The sequence below is a fragment of the Moschus berezovskii genome, chromosome 1 (assembly GCF_049115385.1).
Source record: "Moschus berezovskii isolate FMDL1 chromosome 1, NW_MosBer_1.0, whole genome shotgun sequence".
Taxonomy (NCBI): Eukaryota; Metazoa; Chordata; class Mammalia; order Artiodactyla; family Moschidae; genus Moschus; species Moschus berezovskii.
This window is the reverse complement of record NC_142460.1, coordinates 3,510,158-3,531,870: the sequence shown is the minus strand read 5'-3', so window position 1 is coordinate 3,531,870 and position 21,713 is coordinate 3,510,158. Positions and strand designations below refer to the sequence as shown.

The 21,713-nt window shown below is 40.1% G+C and overlaps 1 protein-coding gene across 2 annotated transcripts in view; it reads right to left on the bottom strand.

Annotated features, from left to right (window-relative positions):
* Positions 1–21,713, bottom strand: part of PCBP3 (poly(rC) binding protein 3) — a 232,573-nt gene that overhangs the window by 140,516 nt on the left and 70,344 nt on the right. For both annotated transcript variants that reach the window (XM_088834878.1, XM_088834881.1), the window contains one exon: positions 678–714. The gene's annotated coding sequence lies outside the window, so the exon portion shown is untranslated. The remainder of the gene's footprint in view (positions 1–677; positions 715–21,713) is intronic.

Here is a 21,713-nt window from a genome sequence, read left to right as displayed (position 1 = left end):
ATCTCACCACCGACAAGCACAGTGACCAGTGATGTTGCCTCCTAAGCCTTGGAAAGTGGACAGACGGACAGCACCGCCCCACAAGGCAGGGCAAGGGGCTCGGAGGAGCAGAACGGGCACAGAGCAGCCACCAGCATGACCACAGCAGCCTTCCCAGCAAGGCCACAGAAAACTTTTAGAAAAATAAAGGCATCTTAAGGATAAATCTAAAAGGAATTCTTTCAAGGTAGTTTTGCAAAACTGGAGTCACAGCCACAAAGAGGTGACCTTGGGGCCTGGACATGACACCATGACAGCCACAGCGCACACTGGTCACTGCTGGAGCTGGGGACGAAGGCGCTGTCTGCTTGGCCCAGGCTAACAACTGGTCCTCAGGCCCCTGCTGGACAGTGTAGTCAGGGTGACTCTGAAGAAGAAGGTTTTTAGGAAAGGAGGAAACTACCTCTTTTTACACACTGGTTCTCCAGAAACCAGAGGGAAATTACACACACCACTGACAGGGCGCTGCTCCTGACGTGTGATGGGGCCCTCGTGTGACTTGAGGCCAGGCCACAAGGAGAGTCAGCAAGACACATGGCTTCGTATGCAAGCAAGACTTCACAACTCAACTGATGTGGAAAGAATCACTCAATTTAAAGACCTACCTCTCCAAAGGCATCACAAGAAGCACTACTTACATGGAACCATGTGAAGAGCTTCCCTCTGTAGGCAGCCCTGTAAACAGGTTAAAAAAATTATTATAACTGGAAATCATCTAGAAAATAACCCAAAGAATGCTCCATCATCTTAGATATCAAATTTTATCAAACTAAATAAATGCTTTAAAAGAATGTAGCCATGAGTCAGTTATTTAGAAGGCCAAAGATAATCTCCAGGAAAAAGAATTCCATGAAAGATGGTTGGATTCTAAACTGAGTCTGGAACTTGAAAGACACCAGTAAGCACTCAGAGCGCGGTCTCCCCTGAACCCTGGCCCATGGTCCTAACCCTGGTGGAAGTACGTGTGGCATTGACTCCTACAGCCCTTGAGACCTGTGGGGAGCATCAAGGAGAAGAGCACAGTGAGGTGTAGACAGACCCCCACCGCAATGCCCACCCACATGGTTTCAGCTCCAAGTTGAAGAATGCTGTGCCTTAGAGGACCTTGGAGCCCGGCCTGTGCAGACTCCCCGGCCTGTGCAGACTCCCCGGCAGATAAACAGCTCTGCCTGGGCCTCCTCTAGGAGCCCTGGGGCATTCATCCAGGGAGGACTGAAGGCCAGGGGAATTCAGGAGACATCCACTTCCAGCATGACAGCAAGGAGGACTCTCCAGCTTCAAACAATGAAGAAACAGACAGAAGACATGAGACAAAGGTGCTCAGTGGTGGGACAACAGGCAGCACAGAACAAGGAGCCTGAGGGGGAAACACATGGGGTGCGTGCTGGCTGCGCAGATGACAGCTGGGGAGGTTTCGAGGCCACGGCACCAGAAGGGCGACCCAGGCAGAGTCAGGGGAGTCTTGAGGTGAGGGAACAGCTGAGGTTCAAGGAGGCAACGGCAGCAAGAACCAGCAGGGTGGAAGACCAGAAAGGAGAGAGCTAAGATGTGCTCTGGAGACCACTGGAGGTGCACCTGACTCTTCGCCAGGACACTGGTCAACCCGTGTGACTGAGGCCAGGGAACACGTGACAGCAAGAAGCAGGACAAAGTGTCGCCATCACTGGCGCAGGGTCAGGAGTGGACCTCACTCCCACCAACTGGACCAGGGAACCTACAACACGGGGACCACTGGGCCAGGCACTTGGGAGAGCACAGACAACTAGATGCTGCCTAACAGTGCTCAATAGCAAGCCACCGAAGGGGCTAAACTTTCCAAGCAATGAGTCCATTTCAAGAGGAAAATCTAAAGTAATTAAAAGAATGCATAACCCAACAACATACAATCATGATATCTTTTGTTCATTTAAAAAATACCAGGGATGCAAAGAAGCATGAGAATATATCTCATATAGAGGATAGTTGATCAATAAGAAAAGGAACCAGAAATTACCCAGGAAATAATTAGCACATGCAGTCCCTAAAACAGTTACTATAAACACACTGTACATGTTCAAGAAGATAGAGGAAAGCACAGCGTGTAGGAGAGACATGAAAAGCATTTTTAAAAAGAACCAAATTAAATACATAGAGATGAAAAATACGTCTGAAATGAAAAATACACTAGATGGCATTAACATCACATTAGACACTAGGAAAGGAAAGATTAGTCAGTGAGCAGACAAAACAATCTGCGAAGACAGAAATGATCTAAAATGAAACACAGGGAAAGATTCCCTCTCCCCAAAAACACAGAAGCATTTGTGTAATTGAACACTTGAGGCAGGGGTGGAGAACAGGATGGGACAAAATGTATTTGAAGATTTTTTTTCCCAATAAACAAAAGCTAAAATAATTCATCACCGACACTTCTGAACTACAAGTAATATTAAAGTAAATCCATCATACAAAAGAAAAATTATATCAGAAGAAAATCTAGATCTACAAAAAGAAATGCAGAGCACTGGGAACAAAATTCATGAATAAATATAAGAGGCTTTCTTCTTAATTTATAAGATTGTTTAAAAAGATAATGGACTATTTAAAGCAAAAATAATGACAATGTATTGTGTGGTTTAGAGCAGTGTAGAAGTAAAAATACCATGACACAGTAACATAAAGGTCAGGAGAAGTGAGATGGAAGTATACTGCTGTTGGGTTTTATACTATAAGTGAACTAGTATATTATTTGCAGACAGACAGTGGTAAGTTAAGGATATACACAATGAATCCCAAAGAAACTAATAAAAACGAAGTGGTGATATAGCCAATAAGCTAGTAAAGGTGATTCATCATAAATAGTACTTGACACAAAATAAGTCCAAAAAAGAGGACAGGTGGACCTAATAGCACATGGGACCAATAGAAAACCAATGGCAAAATTATAAATTTAAGTTCAATCATATCAATAGTCATATTAAGTATGTGCTAAGTCATTTCAGCCATGTCCAATTCTTTGTGAGCCTGTGGACTGTAGCCCACCAGGCTCCTCTGTCAATGGGATTCTCGAGGCAAGAATACTGGAGTGGGTTGCCGTGACCTCCTCCAGGGGATCTTCCTGACCCAAGGATCAAACCTGCATCTCTTATATCTCCTGCACTGGCAGGTGGGTTCTTTACCACTAGCACTACCTGGGAAGTCCCTTGTTATATATAAAAGGTCTAAAACAACCTAGTTTAAAATACAGAAATTTTTAAGATTGGATTAAAAAAACAGGACCTCACTACAATATTTATAAGAAACCCACTTTAAAAATAAATATACAAATAGATCAAAATAAAAGGGATGGAAAAAGATGCACTGCTCTAATCCTAATCCAAAGGAAGTTGGAATGGCTATATTAACATCAGAAAAATGAGATTTCAGTGCAAAGAATATTATCAGAAGTAAAAAAAATAGCATTACATAATAATAAAGGGATCAAAACAACTAGACAGAAGATTAGTAAAAGATATAGGAACAACAACACTATCAAACAATACTATCGCCCAACATCACATAATTGGCATTCATAGAGCACTCCATGCAATAACAACCCAATATACATCCAAGTGTCGGGGAGGACCCAGAGAAAAAAGCACCTTCATATATCACTGGTGAGAATGGAAAATTGTGCAGCCTATATGGAAAACAGTTTACCAGTTCCTCAAAAAGTAAAACACAGAATTATCATATGACTTGGCCATTCTATTCTTAGGTATATATCCAAAAGAACTAAAACAGAGAATCAAACAGACACTTGTTCAAAGCATCATTATTCACAATAGCCAAAATGTGGAAACAACCCAAATGTCCATCAACAAATGAATAAACTAATATTAATATGTCCAAACAATGGAATATTCTGTGGCCATAAAAAGCAGTGAAGTGCTAATACATGCTACAACTCAGATGAACTTGGAAAACATTATGCTCAGTCACAGAGGTCACATACTGTATAATTCCATTTACATGAAATACAATAGGTATTGTATTGAATAGGTAAATCCACAGAGATAGAGAATTAGCAATTTCCAGGTTATGGGGAACAAGGAATATGGAGAGTAATTACTTAATGGGGATGTGGTATTTATTCCTCTGGGGTGGTGAGAAAGTCCAGACTTTGTAAAGTCTAAAACTGGGTGGTGGCTGCTCAACACCGCTGAACTCACTGAACTGTACACTTTCTAATGATCAATTATGCATTACATGAATTTCACTTCAGTAAGAAGAAAATAAATATAATAAGGGAATGTGAGAAACTATTGTATGTCAATAAATTTAACAGCTTAAATGGAATTCTTAGAAAAATAAAGCTATCAAAACTCACTCAAGAAAAATCAGACAACTCTATAACTATTCAAGTTAAAAATCTTCCTACCAATAAAAGAGCCAATCCAGATGGCTTCAATGGAAGAAATAATAGCAGTTTCTTACTAACTTGTCCTGAAGCTGGAATGTCAGAAACCACTAGACAAATCCTTCTGTTAGGCAAGAGTTAACTTGATACCAAAACCAAAAAAAAGACACTGTAAGTAAACCAATATTCCTCTTATATATAGATGCAAAACTCTTACAATTAGCATATGTAATCATACACTATAAAAAAAATCATAACAAAGTGGATTTCTATCGAGAAAAGCAACTGATTCTATACAAAAAAAAAAAAAACCCACAAAAAACAAAAAAAATAAAATGAGGCAACCTCATTTTATTGCTCTTCATTTTACTGTGCTTCAGATATTGTTTTTTTTTAACAAATTGAAAGTTGGTGCAACCCTGCGTTAAGTCAGTCTATCAGCGACATTTTTTCCGGTAGTGTTTGCTCACTTCACAGATGCTGACTGCAGCCATGAAATTAACAGACGCTTACTCCTTGGAAGGAAACTTATGACCAACCTAGATAGCATATTAAAAAGCAGAGACATTACTTTGCCAACAAAGGTCCGTCTAGTCAAGGCTATGGTTTTTCCCGGGGTCATGTATGGATGTGAGAGTTGGACTGTGAAGAAAGCTGATCACCGAAGAATTGATGCTTTTGAACTGTGGTGTTGGGAATGTGTTTGAGAAGACTCTTGAGAGTCCCTTGGACTGCAAGGAGATCCAACCAGTCCATCCTAATGGAGATTAGTCCTGGGTGTTCGTTGGAAGGACTGATGTTGAAGCTGAAACTCCAATATTTTGGCCACTTCATGCAATGAGTTGACTCACTGGAAAAGACTCTGATGCTGGGAGGGATTGGGGGCAGGAGGAGAAGGGGACGACAGAGAATGAGATGGCTGGATGGCATCACCGACTTGATGGACATGAGTTTGGGTAAACTCCGGGAGTTGGTGATGAACAGGGAAGCCTGGCGTGCTGCGATTCATGGGGTCACAAAGAGTCGGACATGACTGAGTGACTGAACTGAACTCTGTCTGTCACATTTTGGTAATTCATGCAATATTTCAAACCCTCCACCAATACAAAGATTACCACTTGCTGAAGGTTCAGATGATGATTAGCATTTTTGAGCAATAAAATATTTTCAAATTAAGGTATACATTGTTTTTTAGACATAATGCTATTGCACACATAATAGACTAGAGCATTGTGTAAACATTAAGTAAGCTGAAGCTCCAGTATTTTGGTCATCTGATGCGAACAGTGCACTCATTGGAAAGGTCCCTGATGCTGGGAAAGATTGAGGGCAGAAGGAGAAGGGGACATCAGAGGATGAGATGTCTGGATGGCATCAATGATGCAATGGACATGAACTTGGGCAAACTTCGGGAGATGATGAGGATCAGGGAGGCCTGGCATGCTGCAGTCCACGGGGTCACAAAGAGTTGGACATGACTAGGCAACTGAACAACAACAACATACTGTAAACATAACATATATGCACAGGGAAACAAAAAAAATTCATGCGACTCTTTATTTCAATATTTACTTTATTGCTCTGGTCTGAAATCAAACTCACAGTATCTCGGAGGTATGCCTGAAATTGTTTATGGACCATATAAACAGAAAAAAAGAAAAATTATACAATGACTTCAAAGATGCAGAAAAAGCGTTTGACAAAATTCAATACCACTCATGAAAAGAAATTCTCAGAAAATTTGGAATATGAGCACTTTATGAACCTGATAAATGACCTCCAGTAAAAACCTACACATAACATCACACATACGGGTAAAAGACTGAACACTTTCCTCTAAGATCAGGGACAAAGCAAGAATGTCCCCTCTCAACACTGCTATCCAACAGGATGTTAACTACACCAAACTCTTATCAATTCAACACGATTTCAGTCAAAGTGAAAGCAGGCTAAACAAGCAGATCAGGTCATCTGGTAGTCCCATCTCTTGAAGAATTTTTCACAGTTTGTTGTGATCCACACAGTCAAAGGCTCTAGGATAGTCAATGAAGCAGAAGTAGATGTTTTTCTGGAACTCCCTTGCTTTCTCTATGATCAAACGGATGTTGGCAATTTGATCTCTGGGTCCTCTGCCTTTTCGAAATCCAGTTTGTACATCTGGAAGTTCTCAGTTCATGTACTGTTGAAGCCTTGCTTGGGTAATTTTGAGCATTACTTTGCTAGCATGTGAGATGAGTGCAATTGTGTGGTAGTTTGAACATTCTTTGGCATTGCCTTTCTTTGGGATTGGAATGAAAACTGACCTTTTCCAGTCCTGTGGATATAAAATTAATTCAAAATATATCATAGACTTAGATATAATAGCCACAATATAAAGCTTCCAAAGGAAAGAATAAGAGAAATAAGAATAAAAACAGACCTCTAGTTTTACAAAGAATTCATGAGTATGATATAAAAAAATGATGTCTTTTATAAAAAGATAAAACTGATAAGTGGGATGTCATGAAAATGTTAAACCTCTGATTTTCAAAATACACATAAAAATGAGAAGTCAAGCTAAAAACTAGGAGAAAATATTTGCAAAACATGTACTCCATTAGGGACTGTACCCAGAATATACAAAGAACTCTCAAACTCAATAAGAAAATAACCTAGTTTTTTAAATGGACAAAATATTTGATTTATTCCTTCACCAGAGAAAGTATGTGGATGGCAAATAAGGACACAGAAAGATGGGCTGGTGAGAAAAGAGGAATGCACACCAGCCAGACCAGCCAGAACGCAGCGCAGGAGTGGAGCATGCATGCAGGTCACGTGGAGACACTCTTCCAAATCCTGAACACCAAAGTGAAAGAAGTAGAAACAGAGACCAACCTCCCAGAGGGAGACAGTGCACCAGGGACAGGCAGCCCAGGCTGGATCAAGAGCTCCCAGCAGCTTGCGGAACACAGAACGGGGAAGCACGGGACCCTGGGGAGGTGAGCAGGGTGGGCACACAGCAGGGGCCTGGGGCAAGAGCACTGCATTCAGGCAGCTCTGGCCACAGTTTCCTCCCCAGGAGGACTACACTGCCCCAGGTGAACCCACCCGGTCTATAGCCACTTTCTCCAGTGATGATGACTCTGGTGATGCGGGTGGTTTCACAGTGGGACACTCTTGGAACTGCAGATCCTAGGAATCTGCTCATGGTTCCCATTTTTGCTAAATGGGAACTCACACCAAGAGAGATCTCAATAAAGGAAGAAGAGCAAATGCCACTGCTTTTACCCAAAACTAAATCAGCCGTAGCAAAGATATGACTTCTAGTGGACTGAATTCTCCCAGTTTGGGGGATGGAGTGTCTCCTTAACTCACCCCCTCCAACAGAGCACATTCAAAGCCCTGCAGTGCCAACATGAAGCCAGGGTAACTAGAGTTTAAAAGAGCTTCTAGGGGGAGGACGGGCAAGGATGACTCAGCTCCATTTCTATCATAGAATCCACCAGTGCAATTACTGTGTCCAAGTAATTACCGTCCTGGTGATGGTCTCAGCAGAAAAGAGAAGGAGGCGGCAGGGGGTTGAACGTCTTTACTCCTCCACCTCAAAAAATAGCACCTCGAGGCCAATGCATGTTGCTGACATGCTTACCAAGGAACAAGAAGCCAAGACCCCAAAAGGCCCTCACCTGACCTCCAGCCCAGCACGGTCCTGCATGCCACGCCAGGCACACTCCCTTGCCTGGGAAAGCGTGTTTTTTACCTTTCCACGTACCCTTGATTGCAAATTTCCTCTGCTTAGAAGGTCAGTGTTATGTTAACAGTACCCATGCATGTCCCAGGATGAGATAATTTTTGTTTTATTTTCCTACTTACGATAGATCACACTCAATGTATGTGAATATAGACGTATACGCCCACATTTCAGCCTTTTGAAGTTATGTTGAAGGACTTCACTCACTACTAACAAGCAAGAATTTATAAAAGATTTTGTTTCAATCTCAGCACATGGACTTACTAAATTAAAATTTTAAACTGCAATTTTTACTATCTCACTTTTCTGAGTGGGTCACTCTCACTACCAGAATCATACTTAAGAAATCTGCTTGGCCTCTCACCAAGGTATTGAAGTTGCCTGAGAAGGCAATGGCAAGCCACTCCAGTACTCTTGCCTAGAAAATCCCATGGATGGAGGAGCCTGGTAGGCTGCAGTCCATGGGATCACTACGAGTCAGACATGACTGAGTGACTTCACTTTCTCTTTTCACTTTCACACATTGGAGAAGGAAATGGCAACCCACTCCAGTGTTCTTGCCTGGAGAATCCCAGGGACGGGGGAGCCTGGTGGGCTGCCGTCTATGGGGTCACACAGAGTCAGACACGACTGAAGTGACTTAGCAGCAGCAGCAGCAAAACACATCTACTAGACTTTCTAGACAACAACTCCCCAAATATAAGCACTTCAATCAGTGGTAGAAAGTTAGTTCTGAGGCCCCTACCGTGGACCTCCCGGGAGAGTACGTGCCAGGCAACAGCAAGTCCTGGTAGGGACAGAGGCCGTGTGCTCAGCCCTGCTCTTTGCGACAACAACTGCAGATCCTTGCAGGACACATGCTTGCCCTCTGTGTAGAAAACTTAGGAAGTGCAGAAAAGCACAAGAAATACATTGGGTTGGCCAAAAGGTTCGTTCAGGTTTTTCCATAACATCCTGAATGAACATTTGGCCAACCTGATATTTAAAAGCATCTCCAATTCCCAAACAAAAGCAATGACAGCAGTGGAGGGTATTTTCTTCTGGTAGTTTCTCATTGTAACATTCACATATTTTTAAATGAGACAGAATATATATGCTTACAGAACAATACACTACATCTGTGTCTATAATATTTGCAGAACATGTTCACAACAGCTTGTTTTAGCTTTTAAACTGTTTATTGAGGGGCTTCCCTAGTGGCTCAGCAGTAAGAATCCTCTTATTAATGCAGGAGACATGGGTTCAGTCCCTGCATCTGGAAGATCCCCTGGAGAAGGAAATGGCAACTCACTCCAGTATTCTTGCTGGTGAAATCCCATGGACATAGGATCTTGGCACACTGCAGTTCATGGGGTCACAAAAGAGTTGGACATGACTGAGTGACTAAACAACAGCTGTTTATTGAAATTCAAAGAATTATGTCTACGAAAATCAAACATCTATTATTTGAAATTACTTGTGCTGCTTTTATGCCTAGAACAATGCTTCTGTATATCAAAGATCAGGCTAATTTTCACACAATTCTTCTCTAATTAAAAAAAAAAAAAAAAGGACTTGCCTGGTGGTCCAATGTCCCCAATGCAGGGGATATGGGTTGGATCCCTGGCTGGGGAACTAAGACCCCATATGCCATGGGGAAACCCCATATGCCAAGCCTCATGCCACAACTAGAGAACCTGCACACGCAGTGAAGACCTCAGTTCAGTTCAGTCACTCAGTCGTGTCCGACTCTCCGTGACCCCATGAATCACAGCACGCCAGGCCTCCCTGTCCATCACCAACTCCCGGAGTTCACTCAAACTCATGTCCACTGAGTCGGTGATGCCATCCAGCCATCTCATTCTCTGTCGTCCCCGTCTCCTCCCGCCCCCAACCTTTCCCAGCATCAGAGTCTTTTCCAGTGAGTCAACTCGTCGCATGAGGTGGCCAAAGTATTGTAGTTTCAGCTTTAGCATCAGTCCCTCCAATGAACACCCAGGACTGATCTCCTTTAGAATGGACTGGTTGGATCTCCTTGCAGTATAAGGGACTCTCAAGAGTCTTCTCCAACACCACAGTTCAAAAGCATCGATTCTTCGGCGATCAGCTTTCTTCACAGCCCAACTCTCACATCCATACATGACCACGGGAAAAACCATTGCCTTGACTAGACAGACCTTGGTTGGCAAAGTAATGTCTCTGCTTTTTAATATACTATCAAGGTTGGTCATAACTTTCCTTCCAAGGAGCAAGCGTCTTTTAATTTCATGGCTGCAATCAGCATCTGCAGTGATTTTGGAGCCCAAAAAAATAAAATCTGACACTGTTTCCACTGTTTTTCCAACTATTTCCCATGAAGTGATGGGACCAGATGCCATGATCTTTGTTTTCTGAATGTTGAGCTTCAAGCCAACCTTTTCACTCTCCTCTTTCACTTTCATCAAGAGGCTTTTGAGTTCCTCCTAGGACAGCCAAAAACAAAAGGATAATATATATACATAGTTTCTCCTGTGAGTATAAAAGCAATGTATGTTCACTTCAGAAAATTCAGAAATGCATGAAAACAGGTTTTGGCAATGATCCCAGTTCTCAAAAACAGACAATATAACCCTTTGGTTGTACCTCCTTGAGGTCTTTAAAATATAGACACACATACACCATTTTTTGTCAAATACGCTCTTTGTACCTGTGTTTTGACTTCATATTCTGGGCTCATTCATCGATGTTATGAATCATTCCTATAAACATTCAGTTCAGTCGCTCAGTCATGTCCGACTCTTTGCGACCCCATGAATCGCAGCACGCCAGGCCTCCCTGTCCATCACCAACTCCCAGAGTTCACTCAAACTCATGTCCATCAAGTCAGTGATGCCATCCAGCCATCTCATCCTCTGTCGTCCCCTTCTCCTCCTGCCCCCAATCCCTCCCAGCATCAGATTCTTTTCCAGTGAGTCAACTCTTCACATGAGGTGGCCAAAGTATTGGAGTTTCAGCTTTAGCATCAGTCCTTCCAATGAACACCCAGGACTGATCTCCTTTAGAATGGACTGGTTGGATCTCCTTGCAGTCCAAGGGACTCTCAAGAGTCTTCTCCAATACCATAGTTCAAAAGCATCAATTCTTCGGTGATCAGCTTTCTTCACAGTCCAATTCTCACATCCATACATGACCACGGGAAAAACCATAGCCTTGACTAGACGGACCTTGGTTGGCAAAGTAATGTCTCTGCTTTTTAATATACTGTCTAGGTTGGTCATAAGTTTCCTTCTTAATTTAATTTCATGGCTGCAATCAGCATCTGCAGTGATTTTGGAGCCCAAAAAACAAAGTCTGACACTGTTTCCACTGTTTCCCCATCTATTTCCCATGAAGTGATGGGACCAGATGCCATGATCTTAGTTTTCTGAATGTTGAGCTTCAAGCCAACTTTTTCACTCTCCTCTTTCACTTTCATCAAGAGGCTTTTGAGTTTCTCTTTACTTTCTGCCATAAGGGTGGTGTCATCTGCATATCTGAGGTTATTGATATTTCTCTCAGCAATCTTGATTCCAGCTTGTGCTTCCTCTAGCCCAGCATTTCTAATGATGTACTCTGCATATAAGTTAAATAAGCAGGGTGACAATATACAACCTTGACGTACTCCTTTTCCTATTTGGAACCAGTCTGTTGTTCCATGTCCAGTTCTAACTGTTGCTTCCTGACCTGCATACAGGTTTCTCAAGAGGCAGGTCAGGTGGTCTGGTATTGCCATCTCTTTCAGAATTTTCCACAGTTTATTGTGATCCCCACAGTCAAAGGCTTTGGCATAGTCAATAATTGCTGCCTAAGAGTGTATTGTGTGTTTAAGTCCAATAACTGATTTTCTAAATCATCTATTATTGAGCATTTGGGGTGCTCCCAATTGTTATTTATGTAAATTAATGATGTAATGAACATCCTCTGTACATAAATGTAATGCTTATCTGATTGTTGAAGATAAGTTCTTAAGAGTAGAATTTTAAGCCAAGTGCCTGATGTTTTTAAAGCTTGTGATACACAAGGACAAAGCTCTCCAGAAACCTGTTTCCCTTTAGTCACTTTCTGAGACACAAAACGGTGATGTCTCACAGTCCGAGCTCTGTGATTCCTTGCCAAAACTCCTTTGTATAAACCTTCTCAACATATATGCCAGCAAGAGGGTCAGAGAATGAGGTGCATGCATTTGTCCACTAATATGGAGACCTGGCACCTTTTCATGGTTGTTGGTATCTGTGCTCCTTTTGTAAACCACCTGCTCAATAATCACCAGCAAAGCAACTAGATAAGAGTCGATGAAATTCGTGAGGATTATAAAAAGGACACATAACTAATTTATGGCCAAAGATTCAACAAGTTTAAGTAAATCTATTGTAGAAAATATGAAATGCATGTGTTTTAATATTAAAATTAAACATTTTTAATAACCTAGTAATAACTGAATTGAATTGGGATGGAATCAGTGTGAACTGAGGGCTACCACAAACACCCATGTGCAGCTCCAGAGTCAAGATTTTAGCCTCTAACACTACTTTCCACAAAAGGAAAAAACATCCTTTGCTGTTTCTTTTTGTTTCTATGACTGAGGCAGGAGGTAGCAGAGAGCCTGAAATTGACAAGTGACTCAAGAAAAAAAAATACAAAATCAGAATAGAGATGACATAGATGATATAGTATATAGAGATATATCTATCTCATCTATAGAGATAGATATAGATAATATCTATCTCTGAATAAAGATATATATAGATGATATACTATACTATAGATATACTCTACTATATACTATAGTGTATACTATATACTATATCATCTCTATCTATATTTATAGATGATATACAGACATTTCAATGGAAGAATCTAGAAGAGAAACATTTACAGCGATGCAAATTTACCCCAAGAAGCAAGAAAAATCTGAAACAAACAACTTAACCTTATACCTAAAGGAAGTAGAAAAAGAACACATATAATTTAAAGCTATTAGAAGGAAAGAAATAATAAAGCTCGGGGCAGACATAAATGAAGTAGATACTAAAAAAAAAAAAAACAGAAAAGATGAATGATAAATGAAACTAAGAGCTGGTGCTTTGAAAAGGTAAACATAATTGATAAACTTTTAGACAGACTCATCAAGGGAAAAAAGGAGAAGAGCCCAAATATGTAAGATCAGAAATGAAACTAGAGAAGTTACAACTAATACCACAGAAATAAAAAGGATCACAAGAGATTGCTATGGTAAACTAAGTGCCAATAAAATGGAAAACCTAGAAGAAATGGACAAATTCCTAGAAATGTATGATCTCCCAAGGCTGAACCAAGAAGAAATAAAAAATATGAACAGATCAATTATCAGTAATGAAACTGAATCAGTAATTTAGAAAAACTCTCAACAAAAAAAGTCTGAGCTAGTCAACTTCATAGGTGAGTTTACCAAACATTTAGAGAAGAGTTAACACCTATCCTTCTCAACTGATTCCAAAAACACTGCAAAGGGAGGAACACTTCCAAACTCACTCAGCGAGGCCATTATCACCCTGACACCAAAACCAAAAAAACATATCACTAAAAAAAGAAAATCACAAGCCAATATCACTAATGAACACAGATAAAAAATCCTCAACAAAATACTAGCAAACCAAATTCAACAATGCATTAAATGGATCATACACCACGATCAAGTGGTATGATACACCCCAGGGATGGGTTAATATCCACAACCAATTAATGTGATACAACACATTACTAAATTGAATAAGAATAAGAATCACATGATCATCTCAATAGACGCAGGAAAAGCTTTTGACAAATCTCAATATCCAATTATGATAAAACTCTCTACAAAGTAGATAGAGAGGGAACACCTCAAAATAATAAAAGTCATATATGAAAAACCCACAACTAACATCATATTCAACAATGAAAAGCTGAAAGCATTTCGTCTAAGATTAGGAACAAGACAAGATTCCCATTCTCACAACTTTTATTCAACATAGCTTTGGAAGACCTAGCCACAGACAAGAAAAAGAAATCAAAGGAATCTGAATTGGAATGCTGAGTGCCGAAGAACTGATACTTTTGAACTATGCTTTGGCATTAGTTTGAACATAGTTTGAACATGCTTTGGCTTCTTTGGGACTGGAATAAAAAGTGATCTTTTCCCGTCCTGTGGCCACTGCTGAGTTTTCCAAATGTACTGGCATATTGAGTACAGCACTTTCACAGCATCATCTTTCAGGATTTGAAATAGCTCAGTTGGAATTCCATCACCTCCACTAGCTTTGTTGGTAGTGATGCTTCCTAAGGCCCACTTGACTTCGCATTCTAGGATGTCTGGCTCTAAGTGAGTGATCACACCATTGTGGTTATCTGGATCATGAAGATCTTTTTTGTATAGTTTTTCTGTGCATTCTTGCACCTCTTCTTAATATCTTCTGCTTTTGTTAGGTCCATGCCATTTCTGTCCTTTATTGTGCCCATCTTTGCATGAAATGTTCCCTTGGTATCTCTAATTTTTTGAAGAGATCTCTAGTCTTTCCCATTCTATTGTTTTCCTCTATTTCTTTGCATTGATTGCTAAGGAAGGCTTTCTTATCTCTCCTTGCTATTCTTTGGAATTCTGCATTCAAGTGGGTATATCTTTCCTTTTCTCCTTTGACTTTTGCTTCTCTTCTTTTTTCAACTACTTGTAAGCCCTCCTCAGACAACTATTTTCCCTTTTTGTATTTCTTTTTCTTGTGGATGGTCTTGATGGTCCTGCACAATGTCACAAACCTCCATCCATAGTTCTTCAGGCACTCTGTCTATCAAATCTCATCACTTGAATCTATTTGTCATTGTACAATCGTAAGGGATTTGATTTAGGTCATACCTGAATGGTCTACTGATTTTCCCTACTTTCTTCTATTTAAGTCTGAATTTGGCAATAAGGAGTTCATGATCTAAGCCACAGTCAGCTCCTGGTCTTGTTTTTGCTGACTGTGTAGAGCTTCTCCATCTTTGACTGCAAAGAATATAATCAATCTGATAGCAATAACTAGCAGTATAATCAACCTGAGCAACCTAGACAGCATATTAAAAAGCAGAGACATTACTTTACTGACAAAGGTCCATATAGTCAAACGATGGTTTTTCCAGTAGTCATGTATGGATGTGAGAGTTGGACCATAAAGAAAGCTGGGCGTCAAAGATTTGATGCTTTTGAACTGTGGTGCTGGAGAAGACTCTTGAGAGTCCCTTGGACAGCAAAGAGATCAAACCAGTCAATCATAAAGGCAAGCAATCCTAAATATTCATGGGAAGGACTGACGTTGAAGCTGAAGCTTCAATACTTTGGCCACCTGATGTGAAGAACTGACTCACTGAAAAAGACCCTAATGCTGGGAAAGTTTGAAGGCAGGAGGAGAAGGGGATGACAGAGGACAAGATGGTTGGATGGCATCACTAACATGACACATGAGTTTGAGCAAGTTCCAGGAATTGATAATGGACAGGGAGGCCTGGCGTGCTGCAGCACATGGGGTTGCAAAGAGTTGGACACGACCGAGCAGCTGAACTGAACTGAATATGATTCAACAATTCCACTTCTGGGCATTATCTAAAGGAAACAAAGCCACTAACTAGAAAAGATATATGCATTCCATGTTCACTACAGTATTATTTACAACAGACAAGATATGGAAGAAGCCTAAGTGTACACCAATAGATGAATGGATGAAGAAGATGTGATATATAAATACAAAGGAAGGGACTTCCCTGGTAGCCCAGTGGCTAAGACTCAACGCTCCCAATGCAGGGGTCCAGGTTCAATCCCTGGTTGGGGAATTAGACCCCACATGCCACAATTAAAGATCCTGCATGTCCTAGCGAAGATTGAAGATCCTATGTGCTGCAACTAAGACCTGGCACAGCCAAATAAATAAAAATAAATATATATTTGAAAATAACATATATTTAAAAATAAATAAATGGAATATAACTTGTGACAGCACTGACAGACCTAGAGAGAATGAAGTAAAAAAGTCAGACAGAAAAAGACAAATATAGTATGATTTCATTTATATGTAGAATCTCAAAAAACAAAATGATTAAACAAACAGAAGCAAAATCATAGATGTAGAGGGAAAACGGGTGGTTGCCAGAAGGGAGGAAGGAAAGGGAAGGAGAGAAATAGGTGAGAAAGATTAAGCAGAAGAAACTTCCAGTTGCAAAATAAATGAGTCACAGATACAAAATGTACAGTGTGCGCAGCATGGTCAATAATTATGTATATCTTTGGGTGGTAACATATCATAACTAGACTTATGATGATCATCTTGAAATATACAGAAATACAGAATCACTATGTTGTGTAACAGAAACTAACATGGTACTGGAGGACAATTATATTTCAAAAACAAACAAAAGCAGAGAAAAAGAAATCAGATTTGTGATTACCAGAGGCAGGGGTTTGGGAGGGAGAGCTGCATGAAGGGAGTCAAAAGATACTTCGGATTATGAGATAAAGAAGTACGAGGGGTTCAATGTACAACAGGATAAAAATAACACTGATGTAGGTTATATGTGAAAGTTGTTAAAAGATTAAATCCTAAAAGTTCTAATCACAAGGAAAACAATTTTTTAATTTTTTTCAATTTTGTATCTATATGACATGATGGATGCTCACTAAACATACTGTGATAATCATTTCATGATTAAGTCAAATCATTATGCTGGATACCTTAACTTGCACAGAGCTGTATGTAAATTTTGTCTGAATAAAACTGGAAGAAAAATAACCCAAAAAATGTAATAGAATAAAAAATACAAAAATTGCAAATCACACACAAAAAAGAAAAATAAATTGGACTTGATCAAAACTGAAAAGTTTTGTGCCTCAAAGGAAACTGTAAATAAAGAAAGAGAGAATACAAGCTACAAAATGGGAGAAAACTTCTATAAATCTAATAGGCATCTAGAATACATAAAGAATTTTAATTCAGCAATAAAAAATACAACTCAGTTAAACAACGGGCAAAAGATTTGAATATACATTTCCCCAGAGAATCTATCCGTTCCTTTCCGTCGCTCAGTCGTATCCGACTCTATGCGACCCCGTGGACTGTAGCCTACCAGGCTTCTCCGTCCATGGGATTCTCCAGGCAAGAATACTGGAGTGGGTTACCATTTCCTTCTCCAGGGGATCTTCCTGACCCAGGGATCGAACCCGGGTCTCCCGCATTGGAGGCAGACGCTTTAACCTCTGAGCCACCAGGGAAGCCCAGAGAATCTATACAAATGGCCAATAAGCAAGTGAAAAGATTTGAAACATCATTAGTCATTAGGGCATATATATGTGCTCAGTCACTCAGTCATTTCTCACTCTTTGTGACCCCATGGACTGTAACCTACCAGGCTCCTCTGCCCATGGGATGTTTTCAGGCAAGAATACTGGAGTGGGTTGCCATTTTCCTCCTTCAGAGGATCTTCCTGACCCAGGGATTGAACCCATGTCTTCTGTGTCTCCTGCATTGCAGGCAGATTCTCTTACCACTGAGCAATCAGGGAAGCCATAGTCATTAGGCTAATGCAAATCAAAACTCACAATGACAGACCATGTCACATCCACCAGAATGGGTACAATCAAAAAGACTGACAATAACAAGTGTTAGTGAGGATATGCAGAAATTAGAACCCTCAAATAATATTCCTGCCATTTTGGAAAACACTCTGGCAGTCTGTCAAAAAGTTAAATATATTGTTGCCCTGTGACTCAGCAATTTCACTCCTATATACTTAAGAGAATGAAAAATATACATTCATACAAAAACCTGTACATCAAGTTCATAACAGCATTAATCACAATAGCTAAAAAACAGAAACAACCCAATGATCCATTAATGGATGAAAGGATAAACAAAATGCTATATTCATAGGATGGAATATAATTCAGCCATAAAAAGGAATAAAATACTAATACATGCTACAACATAGGTGAACTTTGAAAACATTATGTTTAGTGAAAAAGTCCATGTACCACATTCTATATGGTTCCATTTATATGAAATGTCCAGAATGGGCAAATCCATAGAGATAGAAAGTAGATTAATGGTGGGGAGGGAGTGGAGAAGGGGAGAATGGGAGGTGACCTGCTAATGGGTAGGAGGTATCTTTCTGGGTTGTAGAAACTGTTCTGGAATTAGATGGTGATAGCTGTGATAGATGCACAGCTCTGCAAATATGCCAAAACCCACTCAATGATGCACTCTAATCAAGCACATCTTATGGTATGTGAATTATACCTCAAATCAAAAACTAAATGTAGTACATCTAAGTACTTACAATGAAGAAAAAAGAGTTATCAACATTTTGCTTTATTTGCTTCAGATGTCTATTTAAGATGCTGTCAGGTGCCACTGAAGCCCTACACCCTGCTGATAACCTCTCCTTCTCTATAGGACAGTAATGACATAATCTAAACACGTCACTCACATTCAGGTGTTAATACCTCTACTGGCTGTGTAAATATGCGAAAGCAAAGATACCGTACAGCATCCATACTTTTATAACTTGGTTTTCCACAGTCAGCATTGTTACTGAGATTTATGCATCTTGATATGCAGAGATCTATTTCATTCTTTTTAACATAGAAGAATTTTTGACAGTGTGAAGAAAACAAATGTGTGGATCCACTTATTGAGGCCATTTGGGTAGTTTCCAGTGTCTTGTTACTACAACACCGTAGGACCATGTCCTCGGGTACTCATGGGACCTTCTAGAACAAATGCTGAAAATGGCATTGGTGGGTCCTACTAGGTGCACGTTATTAACTTCACTAATGTAACCAAATCAGTCTCCAAAGTGGTTATACCAACCTGTACTCTTAACAGCAAGGTGTAAGAGTTCCCATTTACCCACACCGCACTGATACTTATTAACTGGCATCATGCTTATCAATCTGATGAGTAGAAGTGGTCTCTCACTGTTTTCATTCACATTTCATAGATTAATAGAAAAATCACACAGTTTTCATACATTTATAACCTTTATAACTTCCTCATTTGGGATTTTTTTAATAGCCTTTATCCGCTGTAAGCTTATTCTTTCTAGATCTTTGATGTCAATCCTTTTCAAGTTATATGACTTTCAAATGTATCTGCCTGTCTGTAGTCTGTCTTTTAATCCTATAAATATCTTCCACCACACAGATGACTTTTCTACTTCATATAGACAAATAAACCAGTCTTTTTCCTTACAGTTGGTGCTTGGTTTAAGAAATTCATCTTCCACCAGATGTCAAAGACACTCTTCTGTCTTCTGTAATTTCAGTTTTGCTTTTCACACTCAGAATTTGATTCCATCTAGAATTCAGTCTCATATATGAAGCATTTTGTATGGATCTAATTCTAATCTTTACCATAGGAGTAGAAGATTATCCCAGCAGTATTGACTAAAAGATTCCTCCTCTGCCCATGGACTTGTAATGTAACCTTGTAAAGTATGAATTCCTTTGGGCGTAGGGTGTAGGGGAGTGCGGACGTGGTTGGGTGCGGGCATATCTGAGTGTGTGAGTATGTGGGTATGTGTAGGTAGGTAGGTCGATGTGGGTGCGTGTGAGTGTGTATGGGGGTATATGGCTGTGTGTGGTATGAGGGTGTGTGAATATGTTCCCTACTCTGCTGCACTGGCATATTTGTCTGTCCTGGTCTAATAATGCAGATATCAAATATTACACTTTTATAATAAGCTTTAACATTCGAATGGGTAAGTCCCTCTTATTTTTCTTCAAAAGTAATTAGTATTTTGATCCCTGACTCTTCTACCTGGATTTTAGAATCAGCACTTCCAAACCCACAAGAAGACCTGTCAGGATTTGATTTTGCAGTTAACTGACAAACGTCATTTTAAAACACTGATTATTCACACTATTAACAAGACCCTGATGCTGGGAAAGATTGAAGGCAGGAGGAGAAGGGGACAACAGAGGATGAGATGGTTGGATGGCATCACTGACTCAATGGACATGAATCTGAGCAAGCTCCGGGAGTTAGTGATGGACAGGGAAGCCTGGCGTGCTGTAGTCCATGGGATCGCAGAGTCAGACACAACTGAGCGACTGAACAACAACAAAAAGATACAGTTAATATTGTTTATTTATGCCTACTATTTTCGTTTTTTGATCAATCCTATCAAAGATCTGAAAATTTGATTTTCTTGACAAAGGCCCAGCTTTTTACTTTATTACTTGTACTTTTCTTTGTCTTACAAATTTCTGTTCTTACTGCTATAATTTCCTTCCTTCTACTTTCTTTTGCCTACTTTCTTTCTCCTACCATAAGGCGAACACTTACTTGATCAATTCTGAGTCTTTATTCTTTTCAAGTACTTAACTCTCAAGACATACACTTCCCTCTAAGTATTGCTGGTCCCACAAGCCTTAGTTCACTTTGCTGGAGTCAGCCAATCTAAATACTCCCATTGTCACTTCCACTTTAACTTGAAAGATTTTTAATGTTTCTTAATGGCTACCCACTCCAGTATTTTTGCCTGGAGAATCCATGGACAAGGGAACCTGGCGAGACATGGGACAAGGACCCCTGCAGTCCATGGGGTCACAAAGAGTCAGACACAACTAAGCAACTAACACAAATGCCAAATACATAAACTTTCTTTCTTTACACTTTTATAACTGAACTCTGACTTAGCTTCATTTGGTCAGAGAATATACCCTGAAAGAATGTGAGATTTACACTGTGACCAAATACAAAGTAAGATTTTGAAACTGTTTCTCATGCATTTAGAACTTATGTATTCCCTAATGGCTGCATTTTTTTTATATGACCAAGAGATAGAGTTGTTCAAATCTTGAACACTTTACTCATGTGTATATTGGATCTATCAATTCCTGAGAAAGCAACATTAACACAATCTATATGATGGCAGATTTATCAATTTCACCTTATAAATCAGCCAATTTTCCTATATAATGTTTTAGTTATTACAAATATATAAATTCAGAATCAATTGTCTTTATTACGACTATTTTCTTTTAACATCATAAATACATCTTATATTAAAAAGCCTTCTATCTTTACATGTGTTCATCTGACACTAACAGACAACCCCAGTTTTAAGTGCCTAGTACATTTTCTTTATATAAATTATCAAACTCTCTTCTGGATGATTTTATTAAAAGCATTTGAATGGATTTGGTATTGTGTCACTCAAATCCAGTCTTAAGAGCCACATGTCCTCTTCAGCTCGCTGAGCACCCTGAAACACAGGATTTCCCAGAGAACTGGATATAGGTTTGAGACAAGAAGCGATGTCAGGGGGGCTTCAAGGCCTCAGCTCCATCAAGTCAGACACGAAGGCTGCAATGGAAGCTCAAGAGTTCAGCTCTGGACCTGTGAAGTCCGAGATGCTCATGAGCCTTGCGAGTGGAGACGTCAAAGAGGCAGACAAAGAGTCCAAGGTGATGGGGAAACCCCAGTGGGAGTTGTCAAACAGAGAGTGGGTAAGACCCCGAAGGAGTGAGGGAAGTTGGGGCACCAGCAGCCACACTGGAGAGACTCAGGAATGAGGGCAGAATGGTCT